Here is a 21359-nt window from a genome sequence, read left to right as displayed (position 1 = left end):
GATTGAAGTATTTATTATATATTAATGCAGTGAAATTATATGAACATGGTAGAAAAACAGAAAATTGTACAGGAAATAACGTTAATAAAAGGTTAGGATGCAAAATTATATTTTTCCACTGATTGCATCCATGAGTATTCATAAGGATAATGATCTGGAGAGCCCAAAGATTTGTATCTAGGTTTTTTTAAGCTAATACTGGGGACATTTAAAGGATTTTTTTTTAATTTTGGCAATCTGTCTAATAAAGCAGTATTAAATTGGAGAGATAATTATTTCGATGTGAGAATTAGGCCTCTCAAATAAACTACTTCTATTTCTCTCACCTTCTGCTATTTATTTCTCTCTTCCCATGCATTTCTCAACAACTGCTCTTTTATCCTCTCCAAATATTTCTGCAGCCCTTTGTCTCTCTTCCAGCCATCTCTCTTTCTTCTCTTCCATCATCTCCCTTACTCCACCTTTCTTCTTTTTATGCTGAGCTTTTTGTGCTTCTGTTCTTGGAATGGTTAAAATATCAGACAGAAATATATTTTTTTTATCTGTTGAAGAAAACACTGCTCTTATTCCTTGTAAATGTGGATGAGCTGAATTCATTATTTTAAAAAGGCACCTGGATTGGATTGTGTTTTAATTATTTATGCAAGGCCAAGGCCAAATCAAACGCTTCTGCCAGGCCCTAAACTATGTCAAGTGGAAAGCACTTCACATCCTAATTCCATTAGATTTGTCATCACAGAAAGAACAACAAACGTTAATGTGAAAGATACATATTCGCATGTATAGGAAACCCTTGCTCTTCCCATTTTCACATTTTCAAGTATCTGACTTTTAGTCATGCCAAAACATGCTCTAACCTCCATGCAACATGTGGATACAATAATGACTATCTCATTGCATTTTGCATTGGAGATATTGTGAATGTCATACGGATAATGAACAGGCATTCTTAATCATGGAACCGGAGGAAAAACTGAATGGTAACAAACCAATGCTGAGAATGGGCAAGAAGCTCAAAAGTATCCCTTGGTAATATAATATATAAGTTAATTTAATCTCTCTCGATTTCCTGCTATAGAAAGTGAGGTCATTCTAGAATCTTCCTTATAGCAGATGTGGTGGGATTCAAAATGACAAGGTTTGGAAAGCACTGACTGTGCCTGGCACATAGCGAGTGCCCCTTTAGTGAGAGAAGGTAAAGGGCACTGCAGATTTGAAGTCACAGGGTGCACATGGGCTTATAGGCGGCAATTCGAGGGCATGTCGGGGACAGAGAAAAGACTGGCTGGTCGGTAGTCTTACGGAAGGGTTAATTTCGTAAATTTTCCTTTTCCTTTTAGAAAAGATAATTAGTCACACCTCAGGTGTTTCCTATCAAACCTTCAGCTTGGCTGCCAACCAGGTTGAGGCATTCCTTCCCATTCTGGAGTGGAGTGGAGAAGGGAGGGTTTTCAGGGCAGTTCCTCGTCAATCTTTGTGCAACACAGGTTGATGTCTGGAAGAAGAAAGAAGGTGCTATCAGTCCCAGAGTAACTTAGGCTCCTAGGAGCAAGGTCAGAATGCTAGAGCAGTGACCTGTCTCTGCCCTGCTGAACGGGGGCATGGCTGCAATATCCTGGATGTGGGACAAGAGCATGTACCTCACTGGTAAGTCTCTATGAGCCCATGGTGGCGTCTGGTCTATCTGCTGACGCTATGTGGGAAGAGGGGACTTGAACTTGAGATACTGAGGGGTATAGTATAGTGATTAAGGGAACAGATCCTAGAGCCATGTGTTCAGTTAGCTCGAGTGTTACCTGGAGCAAGTTACTTACCCTCTCTGTGCCCTGGTTCTTCATTTGATAAGGGATGATGATAGTACCTACTGAATTAAATAAGAGCACCGCCCACCAGATCATGAGTGTTGGCAATTTTCATCCCTGGCCAAATGGCCCATTTCTCAGCCTCTCTTGCGATCAGGAGAATTTTCTTCCCGGGTCCAGGGAGGATACGTAAGGAGGATCGTGCATTTTCCTCTTTGAGCCAAACTTGAGTGGGTGGGACATATTAAAAGCCATAAGACAGTGGCTTTGGCACCAGGGTGACTTTGCAAACGACCATAGACACCAGAATGCAGCTAATCTTGAAAGCTTGGGTCTTGGGAAGCACTCTTTTCCTCTTTGGGCTGCAATGAGACCTCAAATTTTGTGCCATCATGCTTAATGTCTTCAAAAAACCCCTCTCGAAATGAACAAATTACCCAGGAAGAATAACACATTAACCTGCTAGCTGAATGAACGCTTTAGTGCAGATTACTTTTATCAGGTTACTTAGCTTCTGGAAGCTGGGCCCAAAAGCCCATAGATGAGGGATGGGTAAATGGTATTGAGAGGGAAGGAGGAGAGAAGGGGCATCTAGGGGCAACCTGATGGCTCCTGAGGATGAAAGCTGAGCAAAGCCAGGGTCTGCATGGGCTCTTGGATGGAGCATAAGACCCCTTGACCCCTTCTGTCCTTCCTTCTCTCTCTACCCTGTTTCATTTTCTCTGTCTTTTCATTGATCCTACATCACGTCACACCAGACCAGGCACATAATCAACAGACATTTATGAACTGTCTGCTGCATCACTAAGTGCATAGAATGGACAGAAGTCACCAACTGTTTCACAGATGCGCCATCTCGAACACAACTAGGTACAACTCTATGACTGCCAATGAGGAGGGGTTATATCGATCTGCTCCATAGGGTGAGGCAGGCACTTGAGGCTAGGGATATAACATATACAAAGAAAGTACTCAAAAAAATAAGTGAAATATAGTGAGGGGCACTTGAGAATCAAAGCAGGGGTAGAAGATCCGAGGCAAGATTCGTTCCAAGGAACAGGAGGAAGCTGAGCTTCAAGGAGAGAGGAAATTACGAAAAGCAGCAGCTCTTTATTGAGTGCCTCCTGTGTGCCAGGCACTTTTACTAACTCTAATTTATTGCTCATGATAGGGCCAAAAGGAATTATTGTCTCAATTTTTTCATAAATGAAAAAAACAATCATCAGAAAAGCTGGGCAGATTGTAGCATAGTGAGTGGCTGAGTGTGTAGACTTGGATCAGAACTACCTAGGTTTGAATCCTGGCTCTGCCACATATTAGCTGTGTGGTCTTGGTCAAGTGACTTAACCTCTCTGTTCCTCTGTTTCCTCTACAGTAAAAATGAGGATGATAGTGACTACTTCATGGAATTATTATAAGGCTTACATGAGTTAGAAAGTGTCTGCTATATATGGAATGTTTTATGAGTGCTTATAAAATAAACCTGCCAAAAGTCATAAGGTGAATGTGAGTAAGAGCCCAAATCTGAGACTAATGCCAACTGCTTCAGTCCTAGCACAATTCTTAACTTCCATGGAGGAGTCCCAATTTTCCTTCTCTCTCTCTTTTTCTAAAGGTTTTTAATTTATTTATTCATGAGAGACACAGAGAGAGAGGCAGAGACATAGACAGAAGGAGAAGTGGGCTCCCTGTTGGGAGCCCCATGCGGGACTCAATCCCAGGACCCTGGGAACACAGCCTGAGCCAAAGGCTCAACCACTGAGCCACCCAGGTGCCCCCCAATTTTCCTTCTCTGCAAGGACTCCTTGAAGCCTTCAGTCCTCCAGGAACCTTTCTTTGACCACTCCCTATTTTAATTCACAGCTTAATACCCAGTCACAAACTGCTGACCTAATGATTTGAATTGTTATCCTGCACATTATTTTGGTTCCCAAACTAGCTTCTACACCTCTTCTGAGGGACTTCACTTAATTTGTTTTCACCCTCCAGAGTGCCTAGCCATTTTCTGTCTTTGAAACTGAAATTCCGCTCACAGTTCTTAGATGGACTGGTGGTCTTAGAGACTTTTGAGCGGGACAAGCATGGTCACAACTTCGGGACGTAGTTTTCCACTTCTGTCCATTCATATTCACAGTTTTGGTTTCTCACTAATCAATGGCTGAAAGTCATGTTATTATGGTTTTTAATTCATTCTCTATAAAGTCTTATCATGTCTTTTCTCTATATTTTTTTTTATGATTCTCTCAGCTGTCATCATTTTAAAGCATTTGCTGAAGCCTAGTTAATAAGAGTCAGAGAGACAGGGAAACAATATGGTGCCACCAAAGTTCCCGTAAAAATATAATTTTTATGTTATGCCTTTCCAGGCATATGGCACTGAGTCATAAGAAATAATAGCAATGGAAAATGGCCAAATGCATACTGGTGTACTTGAGCTAAGTACAAGAGGAGATGTAGAGTTATTTTGAAGATACATTCTATTTCTAAAGTGCTTTCTGAGTCTTCAATATGCTGTACGGTCATATCTCTGAAGGGAAAGAGAAATGTACCTAAGTTCTCAAAACACTTGCTGAGACAGTAAATGAATATGCTCGATTTCCCTGATCACAGGCCTTCATTCCAATTCGATGCAAGCCATAAATGAAATGACTTGGCTGATTATAAGTCAGTCCCCCATGAACATTTGTTTACCTCTGCAAAGCACTACATATAATTGCTGTCTCTGCTCAGGGGAGGCCCAGCTGGGATTACAAGAAGTGTTGCAAGGTTCTACTGAGGTGTGATCACCAGTTACAGCATGAACCTGGCACTGCGCGTCCATACTCTGTCTGCTTTAGCGATTGGATCCATTAGTCTGTCTCCTTCAGACAACTAAAATTAGCCAGAAAGACAGCAGAAGTATTGGGACCCCAAGTTCACTTTGCTCCTGAGTCATAGTCTGTAATCATGTGGCAGTTACCACAATTCTTCCAAAAGCCAATGATGATACATAAGTCAGGATCACGGACCATTGGTACTGATTGCCCAGAAAAATGGAAATGGGCAATTTTTCTTAATCAAGTTTCTTTTACTCCTTATTATTGTGAAAGCAATATAGGTTTGTTTTTCTAAAAGAATTCTGGAGTTATGATTGGCATAAGAAGCTGTATGTACTTAATGTACACAACTTGAGAAGTTTGGGGATAAATATATGTCTGTGAAACCGTTATGACCATCAAGGCCATACACATATACATCAATTCCCCTAATTTCCTCTTTATCATTACTACTGTTGTTGCTGTTTAGTGGTAAGAACACTTAATATTAAATCTACCCTCTTGGCAAAGTAAGTATAAAGGATTGGTAGTGATGGGCACTATGCTGTATAGTGGTTCTCCAAAACGTACTTATTTTGCAAAACTGAAATTTTCTGTGCTTGAACCATCAACCCCCACTTCCTTCTCCCCCTGAAAAACCACCATTCGACTCTTTGCTTCAGTAAGTTTGACTATTTTTGACTCCTTATATAGGTGGTATCACATAGTGCTTGTCTTTCTGTGTCTGGCTTATTTCACTTAAGCATAATGCCTCTAGGTTCATTCACCTTGTCGCAGATGGCAGTATTTCCTTCCTCCTTTTTTAAAAGCTGAATAATATTCCATTGAATGTATGCACCATATTTTCTTCATCCATTCATCCATTGATGAACAAGTAGGTTGTTTCCATGTCTTGCCTAATGTGAATAATGTTGCAATGAACATGCAGATGCGTGTATCTCTTTGAGATGGGAGTTTTATTTCCTCTGGATCTATATCCAGACATAGGATTGCTGGATCATATGGTAGTTCTATTTTTAGTTTTTTGAGGAACCTCCATACTGCTTTCCCTGATGCCTGTATCAATTTCCATTCCTACCAACAGTGTGCAAGGATGCCCTTTTCTCCACATCTTTGCCAATACTTGCTATCTTTTCTTCTTGTTGTTTTTAATCCTACCACATCCTGACAGGTGGAGGTTTTGATTTTTCATTACCCTGATGATGAGTGAGGTTGAGTGCCTTTTCATATTTCTGTTGGCCATCTCTATTGTCTTCTTTAGAGAAATGTCTATTCAGGTTCTGACCACTTTTCAATCATGTTATTTAGTTTTTGTTTGTTTGCTGTTGAGTTGTATGAATTCCTTGTGTACTTTGGATATTAATCTTTTATTAGATCTATGGTTTGCAAATGTCTTCTCTAGCTCCGTAGATTGCTTTTTGTTTTGTTGATTATTCCCTTTGCTGTGCAAAAGCTTTTGAATGTGATGCAATCACACTTGTTTATTTTTGCTTTTTTTTTTTTTTTTGGTTTCATAGCCCAAAAATCAGCACCAAGACTGATGCCAAGGAACTTTCTCCTTTTGTTTCCTTCTACACTTTTTATGGCTTCATGTTTAAAGTTTAAATTTTTAATTCATTTTGAGTTGATTTTCGTATATGGTATTAGATAAGGTTCCAATTTTATTCTTTTGCATGTGGATATCTAATTTTCCCAATAACATTTATTGGAGAAACTATCATTTCCCCATTCTGTATTTTTGGTTCCTTGTTGAAAATTAGTTAACCATATTTGTGAGGTTTATTTCTGGGCTTTCTAATTTGTTCCATTGGTCTTCTGTGTCTGTTTTTTAATGCCGGTGCCATATTGTTTGATTACTGTATCTTTGCAACATAATTTAAAATCAGGAATATGTGATGCCTCTGGTTTCATTCTTCTTGCTCAAGATTGCCTTTGGCTACTCAGGAATTATTGTGGTTCCATGCAAATTTTAGGATTTTTTTTCTATTTCTATGAAAACTGCCATTGGAATTTTGATAGGGATTGCATTGAATCTGTAGAGTGCTTTGGGTAGCCTGGACATTTTAACAGTATTAGTTCATTCATTCCATGAACATGGGATATCTTTCCATTTATTTGTGTCTATTTTAATTTCTTTCATCAGTGTTTTATAATTTTAAATGTACAGATCTTTAACCTCCTTGGTTAAATTTATTCCTAAATGTTTTATTGTTTTGGTGCTATTGCAAATGGGATTGCTTTCTTTATTTTTTTAGATAGTTCATTGTTAATATATAGAAATGCAACAGATTTTTGTACCCTGACTTTGTACCCTGCAATTTTCCTGAATTCATTAATTAGTTTGAATAGGTTTTGGTAGAGTCTTTAGTCTTTACTAGACATAAAATCATCTCTACAAATAGAGGCAATTTTACTTCTTCCTTTCCAATTTGGATGCCTTGTATTTCTTTTTTTCCCCCTAATTGCTCTGGTTAAGACTTCTAATACTGTGTTGAATAGAAGTATTGAGAGTGAGCATCCTTACATTCTTCCTGATCTTAGAGAAAAAAACCTTTTGCCTTTTCACCACCAAGGATAATATTAGAGAGGTGATAGCTAACTCTCATTGTTGAGAGATTTTTTTTAACCATGAAAGTGTGTTGAATTTTGTTAAATGTTTTTTCTACATCTCTTGGGATAGTCACATGATTTTTAACTTTTATTCTGTTAATGCTGTGTGTCACATTGATTTATTTGTAGATTTGAACCATCCTTAGGATTTGAAGCATCCTAAGAATAAATCCAACTTGACCATAATGTATGATCCTTTTAATACATTGTTAAATTGGTTTGCTGGTTTTCTGTTGAGGATTTTTGCATCTATGTTCATTAAGGATATTGGTCTGAAATTTCATATTCTTGTAGTGCCTTCATCTAGCTTTGGTATCAGGGTAATTATGGCCTCATAAAATGAGTTTGTAAGTGTTCCTTCCTCTTCAATTTTTTGGAAAAGTCTGAGAAGGATTGGTATTAAATCTTCGTTAAATATGTGTGGGAAATATCAGAAAGGGAGACAGAACGTAAAGACTGCTAACTCTGGGAAACGAACTAGGGGTGGTAGAAGGGGAGGAGGGCGGGGGGTGGGAGTGAATGGGTGACGGGCACTGGGGGTTATTCTGTATGTTAGTAAATTGAACACCAATAAAAAATAAATTAAAAAAATTAAAAAAAATATTTGGTAGAATTCACGAGTGAAGCCATCTGGTCCTGGGCTTTTCTTTGTTGGAAGGTTTTAGATTACTGATTTAGTCTTTGTACTTTTTATTGGTCTGTTAAGATATTCTATTTCTTCATGATTCAGTCTTGGTAGGTCATATGTTTCTAGAAATTTATCCATTCCTTCTAGATTGTCTGCTTTGGTGTCATGTAATTGTTCATAGTGGTCTCTTATGACCACTTGTATTTCTGCACCTCTTCTTACATTTGTGATTTTATTCAAGTCTTCTTTCTTTTTTCTTAGTTTGGCTAAAGATTTGACAATTGTGCTTATCTTTGAAAAAAAAACAACTCTTAGTTTCATTGATCTTTTCGATCATTTTATTTCTGCTCTAAAATTATTATTGCCTTCCTAATGCTAACTTTGGGCTTAATTTGTTCTTATTTTTCTAGTTTCTTGAGGTATAAAGCTAGGTTGCTTATTTGAGATCTTTCTTTTTTCTCTTTTTTAAGTGAATTTATTTTTTATTGGTGTTCAATTTGCCAACATATAGAATAACACACAGTGCTCATCCCGTCAAGTGCCCACCTCAGTGCCCGCCACCCAGTCACCCCATCCCCCCAACCACCTCCCCTTCCACCACCCCTAGTTCATTTCCCAGAGTTAGGAGTCTTTCATGTTCTGTCTCCCTTTCTGATATTTCCCACTTATTTTTTCTCCTTTCCCCTTTATTCCCTTTCACTATTTTTTTATATTCCCCAAATGAATGAGACCATATAATGTTTGTCCTTCTCCGATTGACTTATTTCACTCAGCATAATACCCTCCAGTTCCATCCACGTCGAAGCAAATGGTGGGTATTTGTCGTTTCTAATGGCTGAGTAATATTCCATTTCTTTTTTTCTCTTTTTTTAAGAAGACTATTCATGAGACAGAGAGAGAGAGAGAGAGAGAGAGAGAGAGAGGCAGACACACAGGCAGTGGGAGAAACAGGCTCCATGCAGGGAGCCTGATGTGGAACTCGATCCCAGGACTCCAGGATCACTCCCTGAGCCAAAGCAGGTGCTAAACCGCTTAGCCACCCAGGCGTCTTGAGATCTTTCTTTTTTCTTAATGTAGGTGTTTATTACTATTAACTTCCCTTTTATTTTTTATTTTTTTTAAAGATTTTATTTATTTATTCATGAGAGACACACACACACACACACACACAGAGGAAGGTAGACACACAGGCAGAGGGAGAAGCAGGCTCCATGCAGGGAGCCCGACATAAGACTCCATCCCGGGTCTCCAGGATCACACCCTGGGCTGAAGGCAGCGCTAGACTACTGAGCCACCCAGGCTGCCCTAACTTTCCTTTTAGAACTACTTTTGCTGCATTCCAGAAGTTTTCGTATATTGGTTTACACTTTCAGTTGTCTCATGATATTTTTTAATTTCTCTTTTGATTTCTTCTTTGACTCCTTGGTTGTTCAAAAATGATTGTCTAATTTTCACATGTTTTTGAATCCAACCATGAGTCTAATCCATTTGAATAATTATGAGAGACAAACGTATAACTGCTTTGTTCCTTTATTAACAAATTTGCATTTTAAATAAACTTGTTTAATGTCTGTAGATTGGGGATATAATATTACATAGCTTAAAAGGTAGCTGTAAGTATTCAATGAGTTTACAACTTTTATAAGTTTTAGAAAACTCTTAGTACATAGGAAGCCCCATAAAAATGTTTGCCATATAAATTTAAGAAATGAAAAGAAAACATTATAAATACTATCAGAAACTCCTTTTATTTTCTACTACTAGCATTCCCATTCAAGTGACAGAATGCGAAAAGAAACTTTTGTGGTACAGTATTCCTCTCATTAGCCTGTTGTATGGTATAGACTCGTGGCACATACTCATTTCTAGATCTTTTTAAAAATATTTATTTATTTATATTTGAGAGAAAGGGGGAGAGAGAGAAAATGAGAACATGCACATGGGGGAGGGGCAGAAGGAAAGGAAGAATCCCAAGCAGACTCCCTCCTGAGTTCAGAGCCCTACACAGACTCTGAGATCATGACCTGAGCCAAAATCAAGAGTGGAATACTCAACCAACTGAACCACCCAAGGCGCTCCACATTTCCATATCTTATACACACACTTTTATTTTCTAATTGTATAATGTGACCCAAAGAAATTAAATCCTGAGTCGAGAGTCTGGATCATTGCCCCCCCACCCACTACATTTATTGCATATTTTAGATAAATCATTTACCATCTTATTTCCTCTGATATACAATACCTTATCTCTATAAAGGATATGGGCCTATTCCACAAATATGCTTTTAATGTTCAAGGAAAGTGGTGAGCTAATTATTCCTTACCCTTGCCTTTATTATTAGCAAATAATGATAAAATCAGATTCCCCGATTAGGTCTATTGTTATTGTTGTTGTTTTTCTTAATGTTCAAGCCTTGTGAAATAGAACCTCTGATGATGGCTTAACAGAAGAGCCCTTTGAAGTTGGTCATGGGAGTAATTCCAGTAACGTTTCCAAAAGGTGGCATGGTTGGGAAATGAGGCATTCAGATTCACCAGAGAGAAGGGAAATTTTTTTTCCCTCCAAATGCAATAAAATTGTTCCTTGCTGATGATGCCTCCAGCAGAGTGGATTCCTTTTTACCTCTCAGATGAGAGTGACAGGTGCACTACTGATCTAAGCTCTCAGTTAAGGATGTTTAGAAATCTAGTCCTTTACCAACCCAGACCATCAATCCTGGTGACAGCTTTCTTAGAAAGAGGCTCACGAAGACTCCAAGTCCAGGTTGGCTTGGGTGACTCTGGCAGAGCAGAAGCAGCCTGAGAAAAGGGGAGGGAGCACTGATTCTTTATTTCTCATCATGTTCTCTAGTGTTCCACGTTCCGCAAGAGAGTGCGATTTTGCTTCTGTGGAGTTCTTTGAGTAAATGGTTTGGGTATTTCTAAGTATTTACAGAGGCAAGGCCAACTTGTCACGACTGTGCTGTGGTGTGACTCCAAATCCCTTTATGATTAATAGCAAGACAGTATCAAGTTCTGCCTCCACGTAGGCCATAGGCAGCTCACTTCCCCTCTCCACGCCTCGTTTGCTTCATTAGGAGTGCTGTTACCTGCTCTTTGGATTATTATTATTATTTAAACTCATTTTGGTGAAAGTGATCATCCTCCCTTTTTGTGCCCCCATGTACACTGGACACAACTCAGTCCCTTTACTTTCTACTCAGTCTGCTAACTCGCTCTTCCATCTCTGCCTCCCACTAGGAAGTGAACTCTTTCAGAAAAGGGACCATGTCTTCCTTATGTTTGTATCACTAGCACCTTGAATGTAATGAACATTCAAAAACGTTGGTAAATAAATGAATGAAGGAAAGAACAAATTAAAGAATAAAGAAATAGTGGAAAGGGTTAGACTAGATGTCTTCTGAGAGCTCCCCATGATAGACTGAATCAATACCTCCTCATCCAAATTAAAACTGAATTTTGTATTGATTCAAGAATAGATGAAGGAATGATTCAGAAGAACATAGGAAATTATAGGTGAATGCATTAAATTTCTTAGATTTCACATGCTGCCTCCTCCCTACCCCCCAGTTATCCCTGTCTCTGTCTCTTTTATCCTGTGGACTAAGATCTGCTTTTCTCCCTCCTGAAGCTGAGAGAAAAACTTGACATTGACAGGTTCTCCACCAGCCCATGTGTCTGTTTATTCTGAACAACAACAGGCAAACAGACAGACAAAACTTCCCAAAACCTTTCTAGCTCCTTAAAGACAGCTCGGGTACAGTGGTGCAGTATTTCCTTGGTAAATGCAGCTCCTTTAAACTCACCTGCAACCTGCATCCTTTCCCCCATGCACAAAAGCAAATGATGTACCACAACCAGCAGATCAGAGCCATAGAATCCTGTCACTTAGAAATACCACCTATGGCTACCATTAGCATAAGTGAAATATTTCTCAGCAACTTCAACCTCTTGCCCACTATGTGGGAAGACTTAGGCCAGCTTTTGGAGTGCAGGCCTTCTGGGTAGTGTAGGCCTTCCCACATTCCACCTGCAACTACAACTTCTGCCAGTGGTTTGAAGGTTCTGGTTGCCCTGGTGACAATTAAATGGGAGTGGGACTATAATATTGTGAAGACCTTTACATTTTACATAAGGGCAGAAGAAAAGGCAACTTTGAAAACAATGTATACTTGAGTAGTACATTATCAAAGTTGCTTTTCTTAGGTACGTCAGGGACTATGTGAAAGTTGAGAGGTACAAATAATTAATTACAAAAACTTAGTAATGCAGGTGATTTTACTAAAAAGAGGGAGAGAGTGCAAGTGAGAGAGACAGAGAGAAGAATGGGTGTAAAAGAGGAAATATGGAAATATAGAAGGACTGTTGGTTTCTGTTAATGCTGTTTCTATCAAATAATTCCTTTAATGGTGCTTGCTTCAGCAGCACGTATTCTAAAATTGGAACAATACAGAGAAGATTAGCATGGCCCCTGTGCAAGGATGACATGCAATTTCATGAAGCATTCCATGTTTTTTTGCTTTGACATGGATGGAACTGGAGGGTATTATGCTGAGTGAAATAAGTCAATCAGAGAAAGACAATTATCATATGGTATCACTCATAGGTAGAATAGAAGAAATAGTAAAGGATACTAAAAGGGAAAGGAGGGAAACTGAGTGGGGAAAAATTAGAAAGGAAGACAAACCATGAGAAACTCCTAACTCTGGGAAACAAACAAAGTGTTGCAGAAGGGGAGGTGGAGGGCATGGGGTAACTGGGTAATGCACACTAAGGAGAGCACTTGATGGAATGAGCACTGGGTGATATACTATATGTTGGTAAATTGAATTTAAATAAAATATATTTTTAAAATAATTCCTTTAATGAACCTAGAAAGGCAGGCCAAGGAGAATGGGATGAAGAAAGGCAGTGAAATTGAAAGCAATGGTTTATAATGATGTGTAATGAACAACTAAGGCTTAGATCAAAGCCCAAACGGGGAAGTGTAGTTCAGATTTGGCTGTAAAAGTCAAAAGTTAAAGCACACATTAAGAGTGGCCCTCTCGAAAGACTATCCATTGGAAGAAAGACAGTCTCTTCAATAAATGGTGCTGGGAAAATTGGACATCCACATGCAGAAGAATGAAACTAGACCACTCTCTTTCACCATACACAAAGATAAACTCAAAATGGATGAAAGATCTAAATGTGAGACAAGATTCCATCAAAATCCTAGAGAAGAACACAGGCAACACCCTTTTTGAACTCGGCCATAGTAACTTCTTGCAAGATACATCCACGAAGGCAAAAGAAACAAAAGCAAAAATGAACTATTGGGACTTCATCAAGATAAGAAGCTTTTGCACAGCAAAGGATACAGTCAACAAAACTCAAAGACAACCTACAGAATGGGAGAAGATATTTGCAAATGACATATCAGATAAAGGGCTAGTTTCCAAGATCTATAAAGAACTTATTAAACTCAACACCAAAGAAACAAACAATCCAATCATGAAATGGGCAAAAGACATGAACAGAAATCTCACAGAGGAAGACATAGACATGGCCAACATGCATATGAGAAAAGGTTCTGCATCACTTGCCATCAGGGAAATACAAATCAAAACTACAATGAGATACCACCTCACACCAGTGAGAATGGGGAAAATTAACAAGGCAGGAAACAACAAATGTTGGAGAGGATGCGGAGAAAAGGGAACCCTCTTACACTGTTGGTGGGAATGTGAACTGGTGCAGCCACTCTGGAAAACTGTGTGGAGGTTCCTCAAAGAGTTAAAAATATACCTGCCCTACGACCCAGCAATTGCACTGTTGGGGATTTACCCCAAAGATACAAATGCAATGAAACGCCGGGACACCTGCACCCCGATGTTTCTAGCAGCAATGGCCACAATAGCCAAACTGTGGAAGGAGCCTCGGTGTCCAACGAAAGATGAATGGATAAAGAAGATGTGGTTTATGTATACAATGGAATATTACTCAGCTATTAGAAATGACAAATACCCACCATTTGCTTCAACGTGGATGGAACTGGAGGGTATTATGCTGAGTGAAGTAAGTCAGTCGGAGAAGGACAAACATTATATGTTCTCATTCATTTGGGGAATATAAATAATAGTGAAAGGGAATATAAGGGAAGGGAGAAGAAATGTGTGGGGAATATCAGAAAGGGAGACAGAACGTAAAGACTGCTAACTCTGGGAAACGAACTAGGGGTGGTAGAAGGGGAGGAGGGCAGGGGGTGGGAGTGAATGGGTGACGGGCACTGGGTGTTATTCTGTATGTTAGTAAATTGAACACCAATAAAAAATAAATTAAAAAAAAAAAAGAGTGGCCCTCTCTGGCCAGTACCATCCCTCTGCAGGGCTCTTCATCTTTTCAGGAAACATATGCCACAGCAGCAAAATCTGATCAGAAGGAGTCATTCTTTTTTTTTTTTTTTAAGATTTTATTCATTTATTCATGAGAGACACAGAGAGAGAGGCAGAGACAGAGGCAAAGGGAGAAGCAGACTTCCTTTGTGTTCTGTGTGTTCCTTTACTGCATAAGTGTCCAAGAAACCGAACTCCTGATGGTGTTATTGCATAATGACATAGAAAAACCCAAAGAGGACAGCCTTGGGTTTGTAGATTGCATGAACTCTAACCAAAGTCAATTTCCAGATGTTTGCTCTCGCCAAACAAAGCATTATAGAAAGAGGCATCAGGGTCTCTTCACAAGAGTATGGGAATCTGACAGCCTTCTGGAAAGGCATTGACAGTTCTTCTCCTCCTCTTTGTCCCAATCCTGCTGTGGCCTGTGCCTTCTGCAAGGAGGCTGTGTGCCTTGCCACCAAGAGTTGGCTGCATTTCAGTAGCAAAGAAGAAAGACACCACGGAACCATGACTACTCCTTAATCCTCTTGAGTAGGATTTCTCCTGAATCCCATTATGTATTTTTCAGCATGGTTCTGTTGCTAAATCCTTGGGTAAAGCCCCTTTTAACACCATGGCCGCTCAGAATGAAAAGGATGTTGAATGTTGCCAAATACATTTGATTCCTTGTCCTGTACTCAGTCATGAGCTCTACTGCACAGTACAAGCTGCACACAGACAGGTTCTTTACATGGGAGGGAGAGTTAGGGTAACTCACCTAACTTTTAAGATTCCTCAATCTAATTACTTGTCTTCATTAAGATCCTTCCTACATCAGCAGGACATTCAATTCATTCTTCATTTTGATCCTAAAGGCCCCCTCAGGGGACCCAGAAGGTGTTATTTAAGTGGGTGGGACCTAGAGTTTTTAAAATAAGGGACTCTTGCTGAGTGGCTGAAAGCTTGGTTGTAACAAGATATAGTCAATGAAAATAAAATGATTCTTTTTTTTTTTTAATGATAGTCACCCAGAGAGAGAGAGAGAGGCAGAGACACAGGCAGAGGGAGAAGCAGGCTCCATGCACCGGGACCCCGACGCGGGACTCGATTCCGGGTGTCCAGGATCGCGCCCTGGGCCAAAGGCAGGCATTAAACCGCTGCGCCACCCAGGGATCCAAAATAAAATGATTCTTAAATCTTCAGGGAACAGGCTGGTCCTCTACCCTGTAATAACCTCTGCCTGCCTAAAAAGCAACGAGACTATTTTGATTCCACAAAACTCTCAGCATTTACAATATCCCAGTGACTTTTATCTTTCAAAGATAGTCTCTCTGCTGCCAATACTTCACATTTTGGAATTCCTCCTGTGCAAATGCCTCTCTAGCCAGTATCTGAGTCATAAAGAAGAGCACACTCATTCCTTCAGATCCACACCTAGGCATTGAATGAAAACAGTGTTAATAGGTTTGATCCACCCCCCCCCCCTTGTTCATCAGACTTGGCTCTTGGAGATTATATGCCTTTTCCAAAATTGAAATCCACTCTCAAAAGGCCAAACTTTTGCACACTGAGACTCAGAAGAACGGGTTTTGAAGGCAGTTCCCAAAGAGGACAGTCAAAATGTTGGAAGCCCCTGGATCCCACTGGAATAAGTATGTGGCCCAAAAGGGATACCACTTATTTCTATGTTTAAAATATGGAATATTATTTAAATGGTGCTGAAGGATAAAAACACTTAGTTTCAAGTGGATATAAAATCTAGGCTTTCTCATTTCTAAAGATAAAAATGGAGATAAAACAACTAAGTCCAAAGGGCTGTTATGATAAATAAATGAGAGAGATGGATACGTTTTATAGGCCCCAAGGTGGACATTCAAGAGTAAGACATTTGTGTGCAAAGAAAAGTAAGCATAAGTATTTGCATATCTACACACTACATAAAATTAATGCTATTGTACTCTTGTCTTTTATCTATAAGGCAAACATGAGAAAGAGCTAAAGAGGATGGAAATGAAAGAGATGAATAGTTGAGCTTAGATGGATTAAAAGAACAGAAAGGTGAATGCAGATTTAACAGTAGAATAAGGTGGCTTGAATTTTACTAATGATTCACTTTTTCTTTCTTAATGCCAAATGATGCTATTTTAAAAAGGTTAAACCCTCTGAAGACAGGACTACATTTAAATACAATGAAAGAGGTATTCTCAGTAACTGCTAATGGTGCCTAATTACTCCCAAATTGACTTAAGATTTATTCTTATTATTCTTATACTGGAATTTCAACACAAAACACATTTAATCAAAGGAAGCTAAATGAATGAATTGAGAACTTAATTTTAGTTCACTTGAACAAAATTTTCCTAGATGAGTTTCTTTTTCAGAAATATAATGCTTGATGCCACTCAAGACCCTTAAAATAAAGGTAAATGCAGAATTTATCACTGACCTTTGAGTGAATGATTAGTTTTAATACTTCTCTTTTTCCTTTCAAAATTATATGCTCAAAAGATCATGAGGATATTTCTCTAGTTTAACTTAACACTCAGTTATTGATGGCAGGTAAAAACTCAGTTAACTGGAACTCAACTGGAACTCTCACATTACCAGAATGTGGCTGTCATTAACTTTTACTCAGAAAGAAGCAGATAACAAAAAAGCAAATGAAAATCAGCCTATTTAGTTAACACATACTACCAAATCTCCTGGAAAGGAGGGTGTCTTAGTTTTACATTGAGCTCAGTTTCCTACAATTTTCCTCTGACAGCTACATATGGAAGCAGGGAAAGCAATAAAAGTTTATGCAACACTTTCTATGTGCTCGCCTCTGTCATCTGGCCCCAGCTCACATTTTACACTTATTCCTTCACATATTTTCTGTTCTAGCCATTCTAAGCATCTGATATTATTAAAATCCTGACAACAACCCTATAAAAGACATCCTATGTTTTAGTTTTACAGATGAGAAAACTGAGGATTAGTGATGTTAAGTAACTTGTCCAAAGACATGAAGTTAAGCCACTTGTCCAAGGTCACATAGTTAGTAGGGCTAGGACTGTTTGGATCCAGATCTTTTTGACACCAAAGCACATATCTGAATGATAACCCTAGAACATTGCAAAATCCTCAGCCAGCATAGGGATTTTCAATTGCATGCCTTAGTGTTTATGTCTTGAGTGGCCCATAAAAGTTGTTAGTTTATGTACATAAGAAATATTTTCAACCAGAAATGAAAAGGGGCTTCCATTTAAACTTCAGTCAAGTGACGCCTGAATGGCTCAGTGGTTGAGCATCTGCCTTCGGCTCAGGGCATGATCCTGGAGTTCCAGGATCAAGTCCTACGTCGGACTCCTGAACCCTGCTTCTCGCTCTGCCTGTGTCTCTGCCTCTTTCTCTGTGTCTCTCATGAATAAATAAATTAAAAAGAAATACTTTGTTGCTAAAAAAATAAAAAAATAAAGTGTTGGGAAAATTGGACAGCTAACTGCAAAAGAATGCAATTGGACCACTTTCTAAAAAATAAATAAATAAATAAACTTCAGTCAACTATGGTTTCTTCTATTTCAAAAATGCCAAATTAAATGAAAAAAAAAACTTCCATCAATTAACAGAATAAAGTTATTCATATGGAGTAGGTACTCAGATCATAATGCAATAATGTCAGAAATTAATAGCAAAATTCTCTTAAAACTTGATATGGAAATATTTAAATGCCCTTACAGAATTAATCAAGAAGTGACATCAGCAAAAACGACAGAGTGGGAATCTGTGAAATGTTTTTCCTAAAAGCAATGAAAAAACTAGCAAGAACTTTGAGAATTAAATATCTTAGAGCTCTGGATTGCTGAAAGCCTTGTGTTAATTTCCAGAGTTCTGTAAAAAGATATGCCATGCAAATGGTAACCAAAAGTGAGTTAGAATGGCTATCCTAATATCAGACAAAATGAACTTTAACACAAAAATTATTACTGGAGAAAAGGAGGGACATTTCATAACGATATATGGGCTCATCTCTCAATAAGATATAATCATTATAACCATATAGGCTGATAAAAACAGAGGCCTAAGATACATAAAGCCAAACTGACAGAACTGAAAGAATAGTTCAACAATAGTTGGAGACTTCAGTGCCCCTCTTGCAATCATGGACATAACAACTAGGATAGATCAATAGAACAATAATGTTCAACAAGCAAGTAGGGGAGGAACAGCACTGTAAACCATCTGGACCTACAGATATCTATAGAACATGCCACCCAATTACAACAGAATATATATTCTTCTCAAGAACACAGGGAACATTCTCCAGGATATATGATATGCTACACCATAAAACAAGTCTCAGTAAATTAAAAAAGGTTGAAATCACACAAAGTACATTCTCCAACAAAAATGAATTAAAATAGAAAACAATAATAGAACAGCATTTGGGAAAACCACAAATATATGAAAAATAAATAATTCACAGTATAAATAATGGGTCAAAGAAGAAATTACAAACCAAAATATTTTTGAGATGAATGTAAATGACAACGCAACAAGCAACAACTTATGGAATGCAGCAAAAGCTGAGCCTAGAAGGAAATTTAAAATTATAAACATCTTTATTAAAAAAATAGGAGGGGCGTTGGGTGGCTCAGTCAGTTGAGTGTCTAACTCTTGATTCTGGCTCAGATCATGACCTCAGGGTCATAGGTTCAAGCCCTGCTTGGGCTCCGTGCAATGACATTTCAAAAATTAGAGCAAACATTAATAAAATGGTGACTAGAAAAAGAATAGAGAAAATTAAGAAAACCAAAAATTGGTTTGTGCAATGACAGAGAAAACTGACAAGCTGTTAGCTAGATTGACCAAGAAAAAAAGGGAGAAGACTAAAGTTACTAAGCTCAGGATTAAAATAAGGATATTAACTACCAACCTTACAGAAATAAAAAGGATTATACAAGGATACTATGGACAATTGTAGACCAATACATTAAATAAATAACATAGATGAAATACACAAATTCCTTAAGAACACCAACTAGAGACACTGACTCAAGACGAAATAGAGAATCTAAATTGATCTATAGCAGGTAAATAGACTTAGCAATAACAAGAAATACCACAAAGAAAAGTCCAATCCCAAATACCTTCATTGGTGCAATATCCCAAATGTTGGTATAAAAACTAACAGCAATACTTCACAAACACTTTCAGAATATTGTAGAAGAGTGTACTCTTCTCAAGTTATTCCATGAAACCAGTATCACCCTGATATCAAAACCAGACAAAGACATCATGAGAGAAAAATACTACCAACTAATATATCAAAACTTTGTTTTCTCAGGGTGCCTGGGTGGCTCAGTCGGTCAAGCATCCGACTCTTGATCTCAACTCAGGTCCTGACCTCCGGGTTGTGAGTCCAAGCCCTGTGTTGGAGCTGGGTGTGGAGCCTACATTAATTAGTTCATTAGTTAATGAATTAAATAAATATGTTAATTTTAAAAAGGTTTCCAATTTGATAAAGCAAGAGAAGGAGAAAGGTGGTGGCGGGGAGGGGGGCGGGGGGCTCTTGCATACAATGGGCCAGCACCACAACAAACCACTCTCCATCCACCCCATTCTCGGGTGACTTCTGTGATCTCAAATCACAACAATTTCATTGGAGTTAACTTCTGTGTGTTGAACATCCAATACAAGCTAGGCCTAGAGCCACAAGAGTGAATATAGCCATTTTTGGCCTCTGGGAATTCATAGTTCAATGTAGGTGACAAGCCCATGAATGGATAATTATCCAACAGTGTAATTAGGGCTCTAATAGATGTATGAACATAGTGTAGTAGGTTGGGGCCAGAAACTGCAAAGGTATAACTGCATTGCAGAGGGTTGGTACTTTGACCGATAAAAAGTCCTTGAAGCTTTGTGAGCAGGGAAGTGACATGGTCAAAGAAGCTTGAAAGAAAGTCTGGTAACTTTGTGTAGTAACGACAAGGATATGGGAGAAATTATAGGAAAGAAAGTAATAAGGAGACCATTTGATGAATTCTGGCATATTACAACAAAGATGTGAATTAAAAGAGTACTGGTAGTAATTAAAATAAAGATGTCCATTAATTTGATGGAAGAATTGCTATCAACATGGCTTGGTGGCTGAGTGGTCAGGAAGGACAAAGCAAAGAATGATTTTGTGTCTCTATAACCCACAGTGTGGTGGAGCCATAACCAGAAATGGAAAGCTTATAAGATGGACACATTTTGACAGAGAGAGGCTATATTGTATTTTCAGCACATGTGTTTTGAGCAGCAGTTGAGCATCTAAGTATAAATGTGCAGCACACAGCTGGACACGTTGGCTTCAGCATAGAAATGGAGTGCTTATGAATCTATACATGTATAGTAACAGCATTATAATATACATTATAATTACATATCCCAAACTCAAGAGAAGAAGGGAGGGGAAAAAGTTGGGGAGTATAACTGTAATTTTTCAGTAATATTTTATTTCTTAAAAAACAAGAGAATCTGGAGCAAATATGGCAAAATGTTAGCACTTGTTAAGTCTAGACAGGAGATACATAGGTGGTTATATTATTTTCTTTACTTTCTGTATTTAGAACCTCTCATAGGCAGCCCCGGTTTAGTGCCACCTTCAGCCCAGGGCATGATCCTGGAGACCAGAGATTGAGTCCCACGTCAGGCTCCCTGCATGGAGCCTGCTTCTCCCTCTGCCTGTGTCTCTGCCTCTCTCTCTCTCGGTGTCTCTCATAAACAAATAAATAAAATCTTAAAAAAAAAGAACCTCTCATAATTAACTAAGAAAAAAAAACAAAGCTGAAAATTCTATTAATCAGAATGTATAACCCCCAAATTTCAAGTACATTGATATTTTAACCTAGAAAGGCAGAATCTAATCCTTTGTTACAATGTACCGCTAATCCAGAGTTTTGTTGAAGTCAATTCATTGCTTCCAATAAATTACCATAGATTTAGTGGCAAAAACAATATTCTTTCATAATTCTGGGTGTCAGAAGTCTGAAGTCCTCTTGCTGTGCTAAAATCACTATGTCTAGAGGACTGGTTCCTTCTGGAAGGTATGGAGAGAATCCCTTTCCTGCTTTTTCTGGCTTCTGGAGTTCACCTTAATTCCTAGCATCTTGGACCCTTC

General features: G+C 38.5%; 1 non-coding gene across 1 annotated transcript; it reads left to right on the top strand.

Moving 5' to 3' along the window:
* The first annotated feature begins 12268 nt into the window (after window positions 1–12268).
* LOC144309227 (U6 spliceosomal RNA) lies at window positions 12269–12375 on the top strand. The gene has a single exon (XR_013375289.1). It is a non-coding gene; the product is annotated as a U6 spliceosomal RNA (small nuclear RNA).
* The last annotated feature ends 8984 nt before the right edge of the window (window positions 12376–21359 follow it).

Source organism: Canis aureus, chromosome X, assembly GCF_053574225.1.
Source record: "Canis aureus isolate CA01 chromosome X, VMU_Caureus_v.1.0, whole genome shotgun sequence".
Taxonomy (NCBI): domain Eukaryota; kingdom Metazoa; phylum Chordata; class Mammalia; order Carnivora; family Canidae; genus Canis; species Canis aureus.
The sequence above is the reverse complement of the archived record's forward strand: the minus strand, read 5'-3'. Positions and strand labels throughout refer to the sequence as shown.